Source organism: Danio rerio, chromosome 12 (genome assembly GCF_049306965.1).
Source record: "Danio rerio strain Tuebingen ecotype United States chromosome 12, GRCz12tu, whole genome shotgun sequence".
In the NCBI taxonomy this organism is placed as follows: domain Eukaryota; kingdom Metazoa; phylum Chordata; class Actinopteri; order Cypriniformes; family Danionidae; genus Danio; species Danio rerio.
Window position 1 is genome coordinate 47,718,777 of NC_133187.1, and position 21,601 is coordinate 47,740,377.

General features: G+C 36.1%; 1 long non-coding RNA gene across 1 annotated transcript; it reads right to left on the reverse strand.

Moving 5' to 3' along the window:
* Positions 1-573: 573 nt before the first annotated feature.
* LOC137496851 (uncharacterized) lies at positions 574-14,879 on the reverse strand. The gene is made up of 4 exons (XR_011017482.2): positions 14,759-14,879; positions 9,454-9,536; positions 5,762-6,049; positions 574-2,020 (listed from the first exon to the last, which is right to left on the reverse strand). It is a non-coding gene; the product is annotated as an uncharacterized lncRNA (long non-coding RNA).
* Positions 14,880-21,601: the final 6,722 nt, after the last annotated feature.

Genomic DNA, 21,601 nt, shown 5'->3' on the forward strand with positions numbered 1-21,601 from the left:
CTGTATATTAAATAAGTTGTTATGCATGTTATACTGTATATAATACGAGTTATATATAATAAGATGATGATTTTATTTTGGCTAAGCATGGCTATGAAGCAGAAAGGAGAGATGAGGAGTCAAGGAGGTAAGACTTAATATTAGTTCTTGGTCATAAGTTGGGTTTAAGACAACAGATAATTCTATAAAACATATATTTTTTTGTATTCTACAGATTTTGTCATATTGTCATAATATTCATTCAAAAGATTAATTAGGTGATCTAGGCATATCACTCCAGTCGTGTCTACATTGTTTTCCAGTTAAATGTAGGATTGCTTTCTGTTATTTATTCAGAACAAAAAATAATAATAATAATAATAATAATAATAATAATAATAATAATTATTATTATTATTATTATTATTATTATTATTATATCGATTATTAATTAATTATTTAATTAATTAATTAATTTATTTGTTTATTTTTATCTATCTATTTATTTATGTATTTATTTATATTGGTTATTTATTTATTTACTTATTTATTAATATTACTATTATTATTATTATCATTATTTTATTTTTTTTTAATAAATATAAATAAAGTGCTAAATTTACTGAAAATAAATAAATATATTTATTATTAGCAAAATGTTAGTTTGTTTGTATGTTGTCTGAATAGTTTGTTTGAGAAAATTACATTTATTCCAATGAGAATAATTAAAAGTCAAGTCTTTTTTTCTTATAGGGGTTGGAGGGTTATATGGAGTGGTTCGCCCAGGGTGCCATTTAAACTAAAACCGCCACTGGTGTTAAACATAACACATAAATATTTAAAACAAGTACAGAATGAATAAAAAAAATTGTAAAATGATGACAAAAATGTTCATTTTTGGCTGAGCTGTCCTTTTAATATACTCATAAAGTAGGGCATAATGATCAATAAGATCAATAATATATACTTTCATAGAAATATCTATTAATATTGACCTTATTCTAAAATGCGGAAGTGCGCCTGTTTTCGCGATTGTCTTAGAACTTCCGATTCAGTCGCCTATGGGAGAAATGACTAGGAATAATAAACGGCAGAAAATGGCCAAACTACTTGCTCTACAAACAAATGTTTGCATGACTACACAGACCAAGTAGCATAATATAACAAGGAAATATTAAATTGCAACATCAAGCAGCGTAACGAGCAGTTGTTAACGTCAAAAAATGAATGGAAGTGAATGTGACCGGAAGTCGCGAGACAAAAAGATTCAAATCGCAGCGCCCGCTCGACAGCTGAGAATAAGGTAAATATCATCAATAAAAACGTTTAAAACCAACATTCATGCATTCATTTTCCTTAGTGCCTTCATTCTATCGGGGTCGCCACAGCAGAATGAACTGCCAACTTATCCTGCATACGTTTTACACAGTGGACACCCTTCCAACTGTAACCCAGTACTGGGAAACACCCATACACTCTCACATTCACACACATACACATACAAATTTAGCTTATACACTAATAGCTTGTGTTTAGACTGTGGGGGAAAACCAGAGCACCCAGAGAAAACCCATGCGAACACAGTGAGAACATACAAACTCCAAACAGTTTCAGGACTCAAACCAGTGGCCTTCGTGCTGTGAGGCGACAGCACTAACCACTGCACCACCATGCAGCCTTTAAAACCAATAGTCAGAGTGAATTAGAACAGTAGTTGGATGCGTAACAGACACTGATATATGAGCACAAAAAGATTCCTGGAGCTTGTGTTTCATGAGGATCAAATGATGAAATCAAAGCTTTTGTTTTGATGAGTCGATGTTGATCACATCACACCTTTTCTAGACAGATTCTGTCGTCATCATCTTGTTTGTTGCAGTCTTATACATCCCCTTCGGAAATCCACACGGCTTTTTGTTCCTTTGCATAATGCAAAAGGTTGTAAATAAGATGACAAGGAGGATGACGAAACAGCTCACAGTGGAAGTGGCGACCGTATGTTTAGAATGAGATTCCTCTGTTACAGGATCCTTTTCTTCCTCTGGAAAAGATATAAGAGCAGCTTCAGTCTATCACACTGTACTGTAGACATTTCTCAACACAAAGGTAATGTAAAGAAGAATGATTTATGTTACTTTACATACTTTTATTCATTCATTCATTTTCCTTCGGTTTAGTATCTATTTCAGAGATCACCACAGTGGAATGAATCATCAACTATTTTGCCATATGTTTTATGCAGCAGATGCCCTTCCATCTACAACCCATTCCTGGGAAACACCCATACACACTCATACACTACAGCCAATTTAGGCCCCGTTTACACTAGTATGTTTAAGTCTTAAAACTTTGTTTTAGAATGAAAACGATCCGCATCCACACTAGCGTTTCACCCAGCGTTTCTGAAGAGCTCTCCGTCTACACCAAACCACTGAAAATGCACATCACATGACCACACACACATGCGCTGCAGCATATCTAGCCAGATGAGAGCTGTGCTCTTCGCACTGTTGATCAAGGATTTCCTGCTGGATCTAATCTCACTATATTTATTAAACGGGATATTTCATTCATCTTGTTGTCCTTATCTAACGACATATTCCACGACTTTGGTCTTTTGAATCGATTACTTGTTCTCAGGTAACGTGTTTTGGCTGAGCGCAGAAATAAGTTAATAAATAATGTAACCACGTACATTCTGTATATTGACTGATTGTTTGCCTTTATTTCCTATAGTGTATAAACTTATTATACGCTATACTTTTATAATGGATATTATTGATTATTAAAACTGATATTCAACAAAAGAGAGGGTATGTTTCGTATTTTCAATGGAAATGAAAAAAGGCAGTATTGTTATAGGCTCTGTTTTGTTATGAATACGCATACAGTGAAGATGATGCTTATATAGCATATATATATATATATATATATATATATATATATATATATATATATATATATATATATATATATATATATATATATATATATGCAGCACAACGCCTCAACATTTCTGCTGTCTGTTAAGTTGTTTATATCAAAATAAAATAGCAGTTCCTTATATCATGTTTTCATTTTATTTTTAAGATATAGTGAAACAATGTACCTATCCAGGGTGATGTGAATAAGGTTATAAAGTACACTGTTCCCTTTGAAGATTTACCCGACATGTCCTCGGGAGTCTTTTTTTCTTCAATTCACCTATAGCAGTGGTTCTTAAAGTGGGGGTCTGGACCCCCTGCGAGGGTTGCGAGACAATGAGGAGCGGGGGAATGGTCGCTTGATTTTCAAAAATCTCCTATATTTTATTAAACTATTAGAATTACCATATTTTATCCATAACCTGCAGAAGATAAGAATAGTTTTTAACTTATAATTATAATATATTTAATATATACTTAATATTTATTAGTTAGATAAAAAATGGCAAACTTTGTCACTAGATTTAGCGACTTTTCAGATGCCCCTAGCAACAAATTTTCAAAAAGGCACCTAGCGACAAATCTAGTGACTTTTTTGTTTGTTACAGGAGATTTATATAGACTGTCATTTGTCCTTACTGTACCGTCCCTACTCTTCTCAACGAGTTGCGGGTGATGCCGTCGGCCCCTCCCCCGCCTCAGAGCACTAACAAGTGGCCCAGTCCTCGAATAGCAGCCTCTCCCACCTGCAGTCCGAGAGCAGATCACCCTTCTGCGTACCGACGACAAATGATTTAGCACCGGCACTGTGAGGTATTTCCATTGTACATTGAAACCCACCTGCTTCTCCTTTATTTTAACAATTTAGGGCCCTATTTTGACGGTCCATGCACAGAGCGCAAAACGCAGGGCGCAAATGCTTTCAGGGCGTGTCAGGACGCGTTTTTGCTAATTTAAGGACGGGAAATCTGCCCTGCGCCGCGGCGCAGAGTCTAAGAGGGTTGAGTTTATTTTCTTAATGAGTTATAGGTGTGTTTTGAGAATAAACCAATTAGAGTCTCATCTCCCATTCCCTTTAAGAGCCAGCTGCGTCGTGCCAAGAGCGCATTCGCTATTTACAGGACACAAAGTAAGTCTAAGTGGAAAAAATGAGCATTTCACAAGCAAACAGTTAACAGTTATTTAACAGAAAACAGTTAAACAGAGCATCTACTGCGTGAGAATGAGAGATAATGGATCTACTTTCACATTCGCTCTTGGATAGGGAAACCTTTACGCACAGACATCAATTAGCCTATAAATAATTAAGTTTGTTGTTAAGCGCAAATATCTGTTTCAAAAATATTTCTAAATTCAGTTCTAATTTCCAGCAAACTAATAAATGAATAATAATAGCAAAATGTGCTCAAAAACCTGAGTTATATCCTAAAACACATGCTGTGCCCCATATGGTCTAAAACCTGACAGGTGGGCAAATCTAAGCTTGTTTTTAATAAAACAAATATAAATATGGATATAATAAATAATACTGCTAATAATAATAACATTATACAAAAGCAAATTGTTATGAATGAACTGAAAAAGCCTCCCGAGATGAAGAAGACATAAAAGCAGTGATTTTTCATATTTATGTAGGCTAGAAAATAATATGTTTTGTAATATTTTAATCCTTTATATTTATATTCTATATCTATTCTTATTATATCCTATATATATCCTTAATATTACAATTTTTTCATATGTAAAGATATTTGCCTATTGCTCTCTTGTGTTGTGTGTATTAAGCGGGGTGTAAGCGAGGCGCAACTCTGCGCCGGAGTTTAGACCGGGTTTGTTTTGGTCTAATGAAAAATCTATTATAGTTTCTCAAAATAGCGACGCGCCAGCAGTCCGCCTCAGAACGCCTTCCTATTTACACCAGAACGCCTTTGGGCGCACAAATGAGTGCAAATGCATTTGCTATTTAAACAGCGTAGCGCAACGCCTCAAAACGACTCTTGCGCCAAGCTGAAACTACCAAAAGACTATTGCACCGCGCCTTGCGCCACACTGCGCCGGGTGTATGATAGGGCCCTTAATTTGACCGTTTATTCTTTTCTTGTTCACAATCACAGATATTTTAGTGACAGTTTTGGGAGTTTATTACATCTGAGAGATTACTGCAAATCCACTACACATCTATAATGATATACTGTATCTAAACAGCGATAAATTTAGTTAAACTGACAAACTTACATAAAGAGTAGTGCATATATATATACCCCTTTATTAACTACACGCTGATGAACAAACAGAAACGGTAGAACGTTATGACTTCAGTAATATGCAAATTGACGTCTGACGTAATCTAGCGACTTTAATTGAGTTTTCGGGCAGAGTTTAGCGCCTTTTCATTAAAAATAGTTGGCAACAGTGTGTGCGCGCGACACTAAAGCCCTCATCAGTGAGTGAGGAAATCCTGTCTCACCGTGCGCGTAATCCTCATATTCATTATTCACCTGCTTTCTTTCTTTTCCTTGCGCGAAATGCTGTTTTTGTCATTCTGGCTGCTTCTCGATTCTAAGATCACATTTGTACGCATATAGACAAACCATCATAAACAGTGTAATCTGTAGTGACGACGAGCAGCACTGGCAATTTAAGTTTCAGCCAGCCAAAGTGGCTAGTGGGAGTGGCTGTCTAACCTGCCACAACCGAAATCTACCCGCATTTGGCGGGTCTTAATGTAAAGCCCTGGTAATACATAATCTCTAACATCAACATTCAAAATATCACAATCTGTAAATCACAACAGGATAAAAATTGCATTAACTGTTTCAAGCATTTACAGAATAATAAACAACAGTGTTATACGTTACCTGTTATGTTCACGAAGAATTTTACTTCTCTGTGTGAAGTATTTGCTTGCAGAAAGAATCCAAATAGACCCGTCTGTGTTGTGTTTGAAGTGTATCTACATGTGACGTTGTTCAAATCTTTGCAGGAGTTATTAAGCTCTATTGTGCAGATTGCTGGTTTACGAAAGCTCTCAGGGTAGAGAAACTTGTATTTTTTAAATTGTGCTTCTTTACACTGAGAGATGCTGCAGGTTAAAATGACTTCCTTGCCCACAGTTCCAGTCACATTATCACAGCTCACATTGAAATCTGAAAAATAATAATGCATATTATATAATAGAGCAGTAATAATAAAGTTTTTTTCATGACACATTTTATTTTTTAAAGAGCCCCTATTATGGGTTTTTGAGAAAGACCTTCCATGTAGTGTGTAACACAACTCTAAGTGAAGTGAAATATCCAGCTAAGACTTAAATCTGAAAGTGTGCAGTGTTTAAAACTATCGATTCATTTATAAAAGAGTCGACTCATAATACTTCAAATGAATCGTCTTGATAACCAGTCTTTAGTCATTTCGGCGTGATGTCGATACAAAACTTAAGCCCCGCCCAATTGTTGCGTGCGCAAACACAGGAAAATTTCAACCTGTGACCCCGCCCACAAACACTCAGCCGATCCCAGTTGAATCAAGTCATGAAGACGCTGTGCTCAGCTGGATATTACTGGAAGTGTGAGGGAAAGTTAGTATTATTTGTGAAGCATCTGTGATTGAAGTTATTTTTGCAAAAATACCTCAGCGGTATTGCCCAGGCTTGTGCTGTTCCTGTCATTTTTTTGACGAGTGCTTCTGGAATCTGCAACAGGGGATTCGACGGCCGTTTGTTAAAGGGAAGATCAGAAAAGACTATTGATGAATGTGACTTTGTCAGAGCTTGAAAGGAACTTTATCAGTGCACAGTTCATGGACCGGTTTCTTTCTCCTTTTCACAAATGTAAATAAGTGTGATTAAAATGGCTGCCTCCTTGTTTTCTCTAGATTGCAAATGATGCATTTAATTGTGCTTTGTTACTTGTAACCGGTTGTATTGTATCTGGTTAACTCTTTATATTCTCATGTCGCATCTAATGCCACATTTAAAACATGACGCTTGCTGCTGGTAGTTGGTGATTGAAATTATAGGAGTTTTCTGGAATAAATAACAAAACAGGAGGGTGGCGGGAGATGGGTCTGAAATACTCAAGACTCCCAGGAAAAACAGGTGTTGGCAGGTATGCTCACACATACACTCTGCACTCTATTTAGTTTTTGTTGATTAGCCATGGTGGTCATTTCACTCTGTCTCGCCCTGAACGCTGTAGACCAATCACAACAGGCTGTCATCGGTCCAATCAGCGCAGATTAGCTTTGCGCTAATGGCTGAACGAATCAAATGGGAGTCGCTGGGATAATTATGTAAAAATAAATGCAAATTATAAGACAATGAAAGTGTTTGTTGACCTTGCATGCATATTAGACTGTTGTTGGAGACCCTTACAACCAAAATATGACCTTATTTAATATATAATAGGGGCTCTTTAATCATGACACACTTTATTTCCCTGCTCCTCAAAATTCTCAAACACTTAAATAATTACTTTGCTGTTTGTTTAAACTACCTTTTTAAAATGAGTTTATTTAACACAATTGAGTTTTTTTTATACTTTATTTTTAGGAACTTTCTATGAATTTGCACAAAAAACAAACTATCCCAGTGCAAGTCTTTGTCAGTATTTTAAAGTCACCATTTAGAAGTGAGATTGTCCAAACAAAAGCGAGATAGATGCCTGTGTGAGAGTCAGCGGAAGAGAACCACTCTTGAAAGACTCATTATATACTGCTACAAAAAGTGGACTCATTTAAGCTGAGAACTTCTTGAAAAACTCTATGGGAAAGCCATCTAGTCCAGTTGCTTTACCACTCTGCATAGCCACGATGGCTTCCGTTAAAGAATGACATTTTTTCGGGTAAGCGGTGTTTAGATTAAGCTCTGGCTAAATAAGCAACATTTTCCTGAACTAAGCTTTAAAATAGCCATTGCTTTTGATGAATGTGAGCCATAATATTATTTCATGTCACTTGAAAACTTCTGGGGGATTGTCTTTTGTTAGAATGCCAGTAAAAAGCACAAAAAGAACACTGAGATGAAAGATGGTGCTGCTTCTAATGAGGCTGGCAAGTTGTTGAGTCTCTGACAGCCAACATCGCAAAGATAACTGACTCTAAGTTAGAGTTGATTCTTGAGAAAATGCAAGATGTTTGAAGTGCAGTGTACAACTAACTGGAGTGGAAGAGGCAGAGCAACGCATCTTAACCCTTGAAAACCTTGCTACAGGTACAGAGAGTCGAATTGAGCAGATGGAAAAGACAAAAACTGCTCTAACGGAAAGGTTGGATGATCAAGAAAATAAGGGAAGGCATCGTAATCTGAGAATCATCGGTGTCCCGCAGAAGATGGAGGGACTGTCTGTGGAAAATTTCATGAAGAAATAGATTTCTAATATACTCTGTATGGAAACGAAGAATGATCGAGTGAAGTTGAAACGAGCACACAGGATTGGTACTTCTGGCTCCGAAATCAACAAAAAAGCCAGATTAGAGTTTGCTAAAATACACTTGGAAAAAGAAAACTTTTTGGAGACATGTCCTGTGGTCTGATGGAACTAAGATTGAACTGCTTGGCCATAATGACCAGTATTACATTTGGAGGAAAAGGGGAAAGCTTACAAGCCTAGGAACACCATCCCAACTTTGAAGTATGGGGGCGGCAGCATCATGTTGTGGGGCTGTTTTGCTGCAGGAGGGACTGGTCCACTTCACAGAATAGATGACATCATGAAGAAAGAACATTATGTAGAAATACTGAAGCAACATCTCAAGACATCAGCCAGGAAATTAAAACTTGGCCACAAATGGGTCTTCCAGACAGACCATGACCCTCAGCATACTGCCAAATTAGGTAAAATGTGCTTTAAGGACAACAGAGTGAATGTTTTGGAGTGGCCATCACAAAGCCCTGAACTCAATCCCATAGAAAATTTGTGGGCAGAGTTGAAAAAGCTTGTGCGAGCAAGACAGCCCACAAATCTGACTCTATTACACCAATTCTGTCAGGAGGAATGGGCCAAAATTCCTGCAAACTATTGTGAGAAGCTTGTGGAAGGATCCCCAAAACATTTGACCAAAGTTATTCAGTTTAAAAGCAAAGCTAAAAACCAATGAGTTGTGTGTAAACTTTTGACTGTCTAGAAATTATTAAAACATTCTCAGAAAAAAAGTCTCTCATTATTTTGTCATTTAGCAAGTGTAAATGATGTAGGTAATCCTAACAGGCCTAAAATAGTAAATGTTTAGTTTGATTTAACATCAGACATTTAAAAAAAAAATGGTTATGTTCTTTTTTTTAGAGTGTATGTAAACTTCTGCTTTCAACTGTACATGCCAACTAATTCTCATTAGATTACAAGTAGACTGTTAGGTTGGGGTTAGTATAAGTTGACATGTACTTGTGTCTTATAGTCATGGAACAAAGTTTCTTATACTCAGTTAAATGTCTGTTGAAGGAGCAGTATCAGCAGATATTAAGCCGACAATCTACTAATACTTAAGTGGACCATCAAAATAAAGTGTTCCCTTTTATAGTCCACACAGTTTATAGGGAAATGTATACTCTTACCACCAATAGGTTGACATACAGCAGTGAAGCTCCAAACCAGAACCAACAGCGCCAACACATTCACAGCATTCATGGTTTTGACTCTAGAAAAACAAAAAAACAAATAAATATCCGGAAAGTGCTTCATATGAAAAACGCAATCACGCTTTATTGAAAACAGACAGCACAGAAAGCTGCAGAGATGTTGGACTAATCAAAAGCTGGCTTGGAACAAATCAGTTCTGACAAGATTTCAACACAAAATAAAAAATAAATTAAAAGTGTAATGTGTGTCACACGGTTTTGAAATTGTTTATGTGTAATAAAATGCTGTCAGCTATTTATTTTTTGCAGTTTCTATTCAGATACTATTAGATAAGATTAAACTTTATTGTCATTACACATGTACAAGACAACGAAATGCAGTTTAGGTCTAACTACGAGTGCAATAGCAGTTAATAATAATAGGTATAAGTTATAAAGTGCAGTTATAGAAAAACTATAGTGATATTTACAGATGGAGGTACTATGAACATTACATTGTATTCACTATGAACAGAGATTAACAATAGATGAATATATGTACAGGTTAGGGTTGTCGTGATACCATTAATTATTTCTTACAATGCTATACTAGCTGAATAATCATAATACCAAGTAGTATTGTGATACTGTAATTCATAACCCAAAATATAAAGGCAATTGGTTATATATTTCAAAGAACGGGAAACTGTTGACTTTAGCGATGACGGGGCTTCATTTAAACAGCAGGAGATGCCGTCTGACAATGAGGGGAAAATGCCTCACAACAGTTGTTTCCATCCTATTACAACGTCCTCGTGCGTGCATTAAAACTGCTGATTGGCTCGCAGATAGAACCTTATAGAGCCAAGCTAGAGTTCAACTTTGTAGATAAACCTTTTTTGTTTTTTTAATAAAAAGTCTTAAATTGTAAACAACTTATAAAAACACATCACATAATATAAATAAGTTGTCATTTAATAAGAATATGTCAATAACTTAATTTTGACTAAAATGTCAGATAGAACCTTGTAATTCTAAGGTGACGAATTGTCAGAAATACTATGCCAGCACAGGCTTCCAGTATACGTAGTTTCAGGTGCTGCACATCTTGTATCTTCACACCATGGACAACTAGGTTAGTAGGGCCATTCTTCATCAATGGAAAGCTGAAGGCCACTGGATATTTGAAGTTGCTCCATGATGATGTGTTTCCCTCTTCATGCACTGAAGCTGGCACGTTCCCTGATTTTTTCCAGCAGGATGGTGCACCACCACATTATGGGTGTCAGGTACAAGCATTCCTAGATTAACAGTTTCCTGAAAAGCGGATTGGTCATAATGGGCCAGTTAAATGGACCCCACAGTCTCCCAATCTGACCCCCTTAGACTTTTCTCTTTGGGGTCATCGGAAGGCAATTGTCTAAAGTGTGAAGATACAAGATGTGCAGCACCTGAAACTATGGATACTGGAAGCCTGTGCTGGCATTTCTCCTGTGGTGTTGCTATCAGTGTGTGAAGAGTGTGAAGAGGGTTGCATTGACAATCCAACACAATGGGCAGCACATTGAACACTTTTTCGAACTGTTTAGAAACTTGTAAATAACTCATGAAAGAATAGAGTCTTAAAACTAAGCACACCATTGTTTTTCTTGTGAAATTCTCAATAAGTTTGATGTGTCAAATGACCCTCTTCCTATTGAAAAAACAAAAGTTGGATCCAAGATGGCCGACTTCAAAATGGCCACCATGGTCACCACCCATCTTGAAAAGTTTGTCCCCTTACATATACTAATGTGCCACAAACAGGACGTCACCAACCATTCCCATTTTATTAAGGTGTATTCATATATATATATATATATATATATATATATATATATATATATATATATATATATATATATATATATATATATATATATTAGGGTTGTAACAATATACCGGTATGACGGTTTACCACGATTTAAACATGCACGATTATCATACCATGAACAATTGCATATCAACGGTTTTAACCCTTAAAGACCGAGACAGCCGCCCGCGGCTAAAAATAAGTATTGCTCTTAAATGTTTAATAACTTTTGATCCGCTGATCCGATTCATACAATTCAAAGATTGGCATAAAGAAGAGAATCTCAGCTTTCCAGCGCTGTATCACATAACACATAACGCGGACTTTCAGAGGCTCCGGAATCAGTGCGGTTACGTCATCAACATTTGACAACGCTGATTTGACAAAGAAACGCTCGTCACTGTGTCTCCGGACAAATCAGACATCATATATTGATGCATTGTCCCTCCTCCATGCCTAGATTGGTTCAAACTCGCTATATCACAACCAATAAGCATAGGTTTCGCTTTTGTTTGTGGACCAAGCTTTTTGAACAACATGGAATGAGAGATAGGCATACATTTATGCGCGGCTAAATAAAACGCAAAAAAAAAAAAGTTTTGCATGAAATAATTCTCATACTAAGTACTTTTGCATGCACAGCAGCACAGAAACATGACAAAACAGTGACACAGCAAAGACGAACTGCTGCTCTTGCTGTTTTCAAAAGACGCAAATGAAGGTGCAGCTGTTTGTCTGCATTGCATACAACCATATCCAAATCCATATCCACAGACAACCATATCCATGCTGGCACATAAAACCTAAGGATGTTCCATATTGAATCTAGTTTCGTTATGTAACTATTTATAGTATAGTAAATATTTATATCTATTTTTTTACTGAGGATTTGCACCATGTTTATTTGGACTTTATTTGGACTTTGACACATTATTTATTATTTTCTTATTTTTATTTGTTCATTGTAAGTGGTGTTGTTTATAGTAACTAAAAATATATTATTTGGAAAAAGTCAAATTTGCTTCACTGTTCTATTATTTTGTAACATACCGTATACCGCGAAACCGTCAAACCGTGGTATTGTTTTAGACGATTATCATACCGTGAAAAATTCATACCGTTACAACCCTAATATATATATATATATATATATATATATATATATATATATATATATATGACATACAAGCTCTGAGTACTGTTAACTTAATCCATTTAAGTTGAAGTGATGAGGTATTTAGTTACCTCATTACCTTCAACGTGGAGTTTAAAACTTTTTCAAATGAGTAAAATTAACTTTCAGTAAATTTTGAGTTAACTACACTCAATTCATTAGATAAAGCTGACTGTTGGGTTTTACAGTATAAATATATATGTAACTATTTGTAAATTCGATGGGTAAGAAAATATCGATGTAAATGGCCATCGGCCTCTTCTTCTTTTGCTCTCGGCAAAGGCAGTCGGAGTTTACTCTACAGGCTTACACACACAGACACAGCTAAAAACAGCCAATCACTACATAGCCCCGCATCCCCCCGCATTAATGTGCTTACACCCACTGGAGGGGTAGGCGGGTCTGCGACCAGCACTCTCTAATTGCAGGACCAGATGGCGGCCACCTTCTTTGGACTATATCTCCTGTTTCCATTCCCTGTGTTATGTTTATAAAGTAATGTGCTTGACTGCTGGGGCTTTTTCCCCCTGATCTCACACTGCCCTAATTCAATAGCAATGGGAGAGGTTTTTTTTGCCTCTCTCTTCCGAAATGTATTTTATTTTCTCTTTCTAAACCTCTCGTCTGACCTGTATTCCCCTGAACTGTGTGATGTTTGTGTATGGTTGGGTTTTATTTCACTGCATGAAAGTGTATGTGACAAATAAAGGCTTTATCATTCATCATTTTGCAATATTCAAAAATTAATTAATTTATTTATTTATTAAGGAATTTATATTTAATATGAACCTATATGTCATATTTGAAATTTGCATATACTGCCATAAATGAGAAACAAGATGACTTAAGTCTGATCCGTGCATTATTTGATAATTACACATTTAAAATTTAAGCTTACCTTGTGCTCTTTTTTACACACTTTAAACATAGTGCAGGGTGTTAAAGGCTAGGTTAAAGCGCACAATGAGAAATGTCCATTCATTAAAAGCATCTCCACCTTAATCTTCTCTAGCAATGCAAGCTGAACACAATGCAAAGTCTTTGTACAGCACATTAATGATCAGAACAAACAAAACATACATATACAGTCAAGCATGAAATTATTCATATCCCGGGAAAATTCTGACTTAAAGTTAATTTTATTCAACCAGCAAGTTCAATCTTTAACCAGAAATAACACAGGCTTCTCTCGAAAAGATGTTTGCAGGGAACTAACAGAGGTGAAGATCCAAATGCAGCCAGCAAAAGATTTATTAAAACAAAACAAAACAAAACAAAACAATGAACGAACACAAAAACTTCATGACTTAAAAAAAAACTACTGACAACTAATGGCTAACAGAACAGGATATGTATAAATACACAAGGAAACACTTAACTAAACAGCTGATGAGGTGCTTGATAAACTCAAAGATTAACAATACCATATGCAACAGGGAGCATGGAAACACTAAAACACTATACACTAAAATAAAACACTGGAAACACTAAAATGCACACAAAAAACAGGATAGCACTTTATTTTCATGGTTCATTTGAGTATTAGTAGACTGTCTGCTTAATATCTGTTGATACTGATGCTAAACAGACATTTAACGGACTACAAGAAACTTTACAAGTATGTCAACTTAGTGCGCCTGTTTTCGCGATTGTCTTAGAACTTCCGTTTCAGTCGCCTATGGGAGAAATGAAAAGGAATAATAAACGGCAAAAAACGGTTAAACTACTTGCTCTACAAACAAATGTTTGCATGACTATACAGACCAAGTAGAATAATATAACAAGGAAATATCAGTTTGCAACATCAAACAGCGAAACGAGCAGTTTTTAATGTCTAAAAATGAATGGAAGTGAACGAGACCAGAAGTCTCGAGCCAAAAAGATTCAAATGGCAGCGCCCGCTCGTCTGCGGAGAATAAGGTCAATAAAATGTGCTGGATTTCACACAATAGGTTTGTGCTGGCCCAACATGAAGTAATTAGGTTAACTTATTACTAATTTAAGTAGATTAAATATATAAAGTGTGTATGTTACAGATAATAAGATGATGTACACGTGGCATTGTGTAAAAAAATAAAATAAAACTTAGCTTTTATTTACATTTGAACAAACATTTTAAGTCAGAATTTGCCAGGTGTATGAATAATTTCACATATGCAATACTTCGGAAAAAATCTGCTAAATCTAGTACAAAAGCAGCATGCAAGCATTAAAACTGTGGTTGCTGATTATCTAAATGCAATGCTAGTGTGCTGAACAGAGAGAGATTTACTCACCTTCACTTTGCCTGTCCTCAGCTTGCCTGCTCCAGCTGTGTGGTTTTTCTGTCTCTCTCCGCCTTTTACAGCATACGCTTTCAGTTTCAGAATGACACAAAAAAAAAAAAACTTGTAAAACAAGCTGCTCTTTGCCAAAACCCCTCTATTATCACATAAAGTCATACAATGTCATCATCATTATAGCACGATAATGATTCACAGCCACTATATGTTTATAGGATAATGGAGGGATTTAAATGTTGAGTTATATAAAAGAGAGCACGGGATGAGAAAATGAAAGGAGGGTTTACTATTCATCAGGTCACAGATTATTTTTGGTTTTAAATTAAATTAAATGAAAGTGTACAAATACGTAAACATTTAATGTTTGAGGAGTGACTGTTTGACTATAACAGAAATTGCAAACGAACCTGTCACACGCACTCGCTCTCTCTGCTTTCGTGTGCAGCCGTTAACCCCCAATTTGACACAGATAATAAAAAGATTCAACTTCAGTCATGTTCATGTTGTGAAAAACTATCAAAATGTCCACCGATTAGACTTCTGTTTTCAATGGCGATTTAAAAACTTTTAATCTAGGAAGTCCTCGGCTAACCACCAGATCCTGCTATCTACGCTTGAGTCACTAGGTGTTGCAGGCGCGGTTATTCAGTGGTTCAGATGTTACCTTTCTAACAGGTCATTCAGGGTGTCTTGGAGAAGAGAGGTGACCAACCTACAACATCTAAACACTGGGGTACCACAGGGCTCTGTTCTTGGGCTACTTCTCTTCTCCATCTACACGACATCTTTAGGATCAGTCATCCAGAAACATGGATTCTCCTACCACTGCTATGCTGATGATACTCAGCTATACCTCTCTTTTCACCCTGATGGTCCCTCGGTTCCGGCTCGCATCTCAGCCTGCCTGTTGGACATCATCTTCAGCTTAACCTCACGAACACAGAAATGCTTCAAGTTTCCGCCAACCCGACTCTACACCATAACTTTTCAATCCAGATGAATGGGGCAACCATTACTGCATCCAAAATGGTGAAAAGCCTGAAGTAACGATTGATGACCAACTAAACTTCTCTGTCCACATTTCTAGAACTGCTCGATCGTGCAGATTCGCACTCTATAACATCAGAAAGATCCGACCCTTCCTATCTGAACATGCAGCTCAACTCCTTGTTTAAGCTCTTGTTCTCTCCAGACTGGATTACTGCAACTCTCTACTAGCCGGGCATCCAGCTAACTCTATCAAGCCTCTTCAGCTGCTTCAAAACACAGCAGCACGAGTGGTCTTTAATGAACCTAAAATAGCACATGTCACTCCGCTGCTCATTCATTTGCACTGGCTGCCAGTTGCTGCTCGCATCAAATTCAAAGCTCTGATGTTTGCTTACAAAGCACCTTCTGGCTTTGCTCCTTCTTATCTGCTCTCACTTCTGCAGATGTATGTGGCCTCCAGAAACTTGCGTTCTGTGAATGAATGTTGCCTCGTGGTTCCATCCCAAAGAGGGAAGAAATCACTTTTCTGAACTCTCGCGCTCAATCTGCCCAGTTGGTGGAATGAACTCCCTAACTGCATCATAACGGCAGAGTCGCTGTCTTCAAAAAGCGACTAAGAACTCAACTATTTAGTCTCCACTTTCCTTACTAATGTGCAACTCCCTCTCTGACTCCTCCACTAACTACAAAAAATAAATAAATAAATAAAAAATATTAATGTTTTGCTTCTTACACTCTTTAAAACATAATAGTTGAACACATTTTTAATAACTACTTTTTGATCTTCCCGTCAGTGCACAATATTTTACTATTTTGCTAGATTGTTGTATTCAGACAAAGTCCCTTTAAGTATTCTATAGTCTTTGATTCAGATTAAATTGTAAGTTAAAGACTTCAATAGGTTAACTAGAAAAGTTGGATTAATATGTTATTGTATAACTGGTTTGTTGTGTAGACAATTAATAAAATATATAGTAATTATTTCTTAAGGAGGATAATAATACTGACCTTAAAATTGCTTTTATTCAATAATAAACTATAAGATATAAGACTCCAGAAGAATTATTTTTGTTTAGGAAATACTGTGAAAATCTCCTGATTTTTTAAAGATCACATGGAAAACCTAATTTTAAGTTAATGGGATGTGCAAAAATGTCTCTTGATGTACCTAAATGGTACAAATGTTATCCTACAATACAAATTTACTTAAATAAATTGAAAATCATTTAATTAGCTTGTTTATGAAGACTGATGCATGAAAAAATTACTTTAAATAATTGTTCACGTAGTTTGTGATGTATGTTAAAGTGTGCCCCTTAAAAGTACAAGTGTCCCCTGCTGGCCCCGCCATGTCTAGAACCGCCACTGGCAAAACCCATAATCTAATTCTGAATCATTCATATAAAGTTTACATTAAGGAATACTTATGAAGACTATTCATTTTTTATTTAATTAATAAAGATTGTGCATGGTGCGTGTGCAAAATCATTGATGTGTTATGGTATGATGCATCGCTGACACGTTTCAGTAAAGCTGCTTTTGTGAAAAGTATTAAAAAACAACAGTGAATTTAAAGCAGCAATCCACCCACACACAACTTTATATTGCAAAATTGCTCCTTTACCTGATGTAAAACAGGTTAATCTCATCACCTCTAAACCCAGCGAGTGTCAAAACATGAATGCAGATTTTCCATCACAAGCTACCACATGATTATGCCTCAAGGGAGGTGTTCCCATGTTCCTTTTGGTGACCTTTTGATCTAAATAAACATGCATTTACCAATGTGTTTAGGAAGATTTAGACTTTTCATAGCAGTTTTGCCTTTAGCTCTTTCCTGTGACTTTCCATATCTCCACCCATGCAACAGGCAAACAAAGGAATATTTAAAAGCTAAAAATAGAGTTAGAGGGAGTAAATATAGAAACAAACAGGTGTGTATATGGAACAGGTAGAGAAATTATAGTTCACTTTATTTATAGAATCACACAAAATATGTGTTTTACCTGAAGTGTTTATTAAGTATATCTGAGGTGTTTGTTATTGTGTGCATCTTCTCCTTTAAATCTCCAAAGAAGCTTAAGTTGTTTAATTTCTTTCTTGTTTAATGCACTTTCTGCACTGATTGCACATGTGAGAGGTGGTTGTCTGCTGAGCTCTAATTAAACTGAAATCATCTTTACCTTATCAATCCCCTTTGAAGCTAGTTTTTATGTTTAAATAATATTTATACCTTTATTTTTCACATGCAATAAATTATTTTTGTTTTGATTTTTTGGTAACACTTTACAATGAACAATGATGTATTAACATGTAAAACTTTATTATGAATTAATGATGAGTTAAGGCGCGCACTAATCATTAACTAACTTTAACTTCAACATGATTCACATGAGTTCATGTAAGAATTTACATACCTTAATTTCTTGTTAGTACATAATTGTTTGTTAATTAATGTTTTAAACACTTTCGTATAGTAAAATTGAATTGGGGGTGTGGATATAGTCCGATGAGGGTGTTTAATAACAGCTAGCTTGTAAGAGTTTGGAATATGGCCTATAGATAAAGAAGAGTTGATAATGTTAAGAAGAGGTTCTCCTATAGCAGGCAGCAACTCTTTCAGTCATTTTGTTGGAATCGCGTCCAGCATACACGTACCTGGTTTAGAGCTATTTATAATTTTATCTAGCTCTTCCTGTTCTAAGATTTTGAAGCACTGTAGGTTATTATTATTATGATTCAGTGAAATATTTGTAGGATTTAGAGTATAAGCCGGTGCAGAAAGTTTAGCATCTCCTATTTTCTGTCTCAAGACTTCTATTTTATCACAGAAAAAATCCATGAAGTCATGAAGTCATAGTTCGCCTATTGTAATAGTTTGATAACAAGCAGCAAATGTTCATGGGTAAAGACATCACCACATTGAAATGGTCTATAACAACTCAGTTTATTTATTTTTCCTTTGAGTATCAGCAGTTGTGACGGCTCTTTAATCACTCCTGATATGAACAAAAAGCACTCCTCATTAAAGCATAGCTTTCACAGTGTGTAACCCATTCTTAACTACTCATGAACTCCTTATGCACGTCCAACTTGTGAGTTTACACTGAATAACACCAGATAAGTGTTCTGTCAACATCAACATGAACAGGAGTTCATGAGTAGGTAAGGATGAGTTAATAGTGATGAGTCCCTCCAAGTAAAGTCATGACATAACTATACATTCACAGCTCATGAGTTCATGTTGGTTATAGCCGGGAGGGATACCGTGGACAGGAGTGTGCAAAGTATTTGAGGACCGGGCGAAAGATCCGCGATTTCTGGGGGATTATCATTCACTTGCGGGCATACGGGAGTCTGCTTTTGCGGGAGACTCCCAGAACTTCTGAGAGACTTGGGATGTCTGTATGCTGCTGTTTAACTGCATTGCTTTATTGCATTCCTGCAATGGGCTCTCACATACTCTGCTACTTCATAAGCATGCTGGGCTTTTCTCTCTGTTTCGCGCTGAGCCCAATCCACCAATCACAACAGACTGAGTCATCAGAATTAGCGCAGATTAGCTTCGCTAAGAGGTTTGAGAACAAATGAACCGCTAAACAAATCATATGGGAGTCGTTAAAATAAGCAGCTAAAAATAAATGCATTTTATTAAACAATGAAAGTATTACATTTAGTGTTGCATTTTAGTTCCTTTTCTACAAGTACGGAGACAAAAGTAACAAAAAAATTTATTAGGATAAAAAAATATATATCAAATTTTAACTGGATCGAATTAATAATAAATTAATATTTAATAATGTGCGTGGAGAATCTCCTTTTTCTCTATGCCAGCATACTTTCACTTCAGATAAAATAATAACAAAAAAACTCTGAAAAGAGATTTCAATTATATATATTATATATTACATTATATATATATATAAATATAAATTATATATTACATTTTTACATAGATTCACAAGCTCACAGTTCTAAATATCCAACAAAATCTCTATCGCACTATAATCACTGGGTTAGGGAAAACAGGGACTCTTTCCGTGCTTTGCCGCTCTCAATCCGATTTGCTCTGATTGAAAACAGGTGCGGCTGGTTTGGAACACTGCTCAATGAGAGAGAGAGAGAGAGAGAGACAGAGAGATTAATAAAACAAAAGGGGAGAGCAACAAGCTGCCACTCACACCAACAACTTATTACCTAAATACATCATAGGATGTAACAGTTGACCTTGCATGCAGATCAGCCTTGTTGGAGACCCTGAAAACCAAAATATGACCTTTAATAATGTAAAATAGGGGCTCTTTAATGTTTATGTTTATTGATATACCAAAGTCCTGCGAGAAACAATGTCAATGTCTCTATGTTCGCTATTAGCCGAATGACAACATAGCTCAACTTGACTTGTCCATGTTTGACCCAAAACTAGATTAAAATAACCCAGCGTTTTTAAACTGCCATGTAAAGCGACTTATAAAAAAGAAACAAACTAAATTTAAAATTAAAATAACAAGAAGAATGCAGTATTTTTGGGTGGAAGCTCATTCCACCAGAGAAGAGCAGAGAGGGTGAAGGGTCTGGAAAGCAAGTTTGCATGCAGCAAAGAATCGCTCATTCTGTGGTCATACAGTAGCTGACTGAACCAACACAATCTCACGGCAATTCGTAACTTTTTCATTTAGTGGCTAACTCGTGTGAATTCGTATGATCAAATTCGTACAATTTAGTACGATTTGCTTATCCCCCAATGACGGTTGGGGTTAGGGGTGGGGTCAGGTGCCACGCCTCCTTTTTAAAATCGTACCATTTCGTACGACTGAACTCGTACGAATTCGTACGAATTAGCCACTAAACTGGCAAAACGTAAAATACTTACGTTTTCTCGACAGAACATAACAGACCATCCTTAAAGGGACAGTACACCCAAAAATCTTTTACTCATCCTGCTCTTCTTCCAAAACCTATTTGAGTTTCTTTATATCATTGAACACAAAGGAAGATATTCAGAAAAATGCTGGAAGGCACGGTCATTGACTTGTAATTTTTTTTAACCATGGAAGTCAGTAGCTTTGACATTCCAACATTTTTCACAATATCTTCTTTTGTGTTCAACAGAAAAACAGATTAGATACACTTGAGTGAGAGTAAACGATAGGATTTTCAGTACCCTGTTGTTTTGTCCTAAATTTGATGCATCTGTAAACGGGAACCAGAGAAGCGAAATTCCTGTTCTTAATTTGTTCCGGCTGACTTTTACTAAAAAGAAGCATTTATGCTTCATAACCCATCAACATAGCTCACAGGAATTCAGTCTAAAGAGTGAGATTTCTCCACAGATATTTGCGTTCAAAGCACATCATGCCTGAACATTAATCTGCTCCCCATCCACTGCTCTCATTTGTTTCCAACAAATAGTTTGAACAAATGTGTTTCTTTCTAAAATAATCTGAACCAGCAGTGATTAAAATCGGATTAATTTGGTAAAAGCTGATTTTTTTTTTTTCAAAAGCCCTTTAATCTAAAGTTTTGTTAACACACTATGTATTCAATTTACCCCAGTGACATGAAAAAACTTATCTTAGATCACAGGTAAACAGACTACTTCAGTATTGCATCACATCGACACGCAGAACAAGTTTAACTGTGTGAATGAAGTTTATAATTTTCCATCAGTGCTTGTATTAAACAATACACACCACTGTTATGCCTCAGGCATATATTGTTTTTCCATGTCGTTAAAAAAGGGACTTTTACTGTCACACATCTTTCAACATAGTTTGGAATTTGTTTTTACATCATCAGATATAATCAACTCTGTCTGTGTCTTATTGTTTCCATTTATCTTGTGCA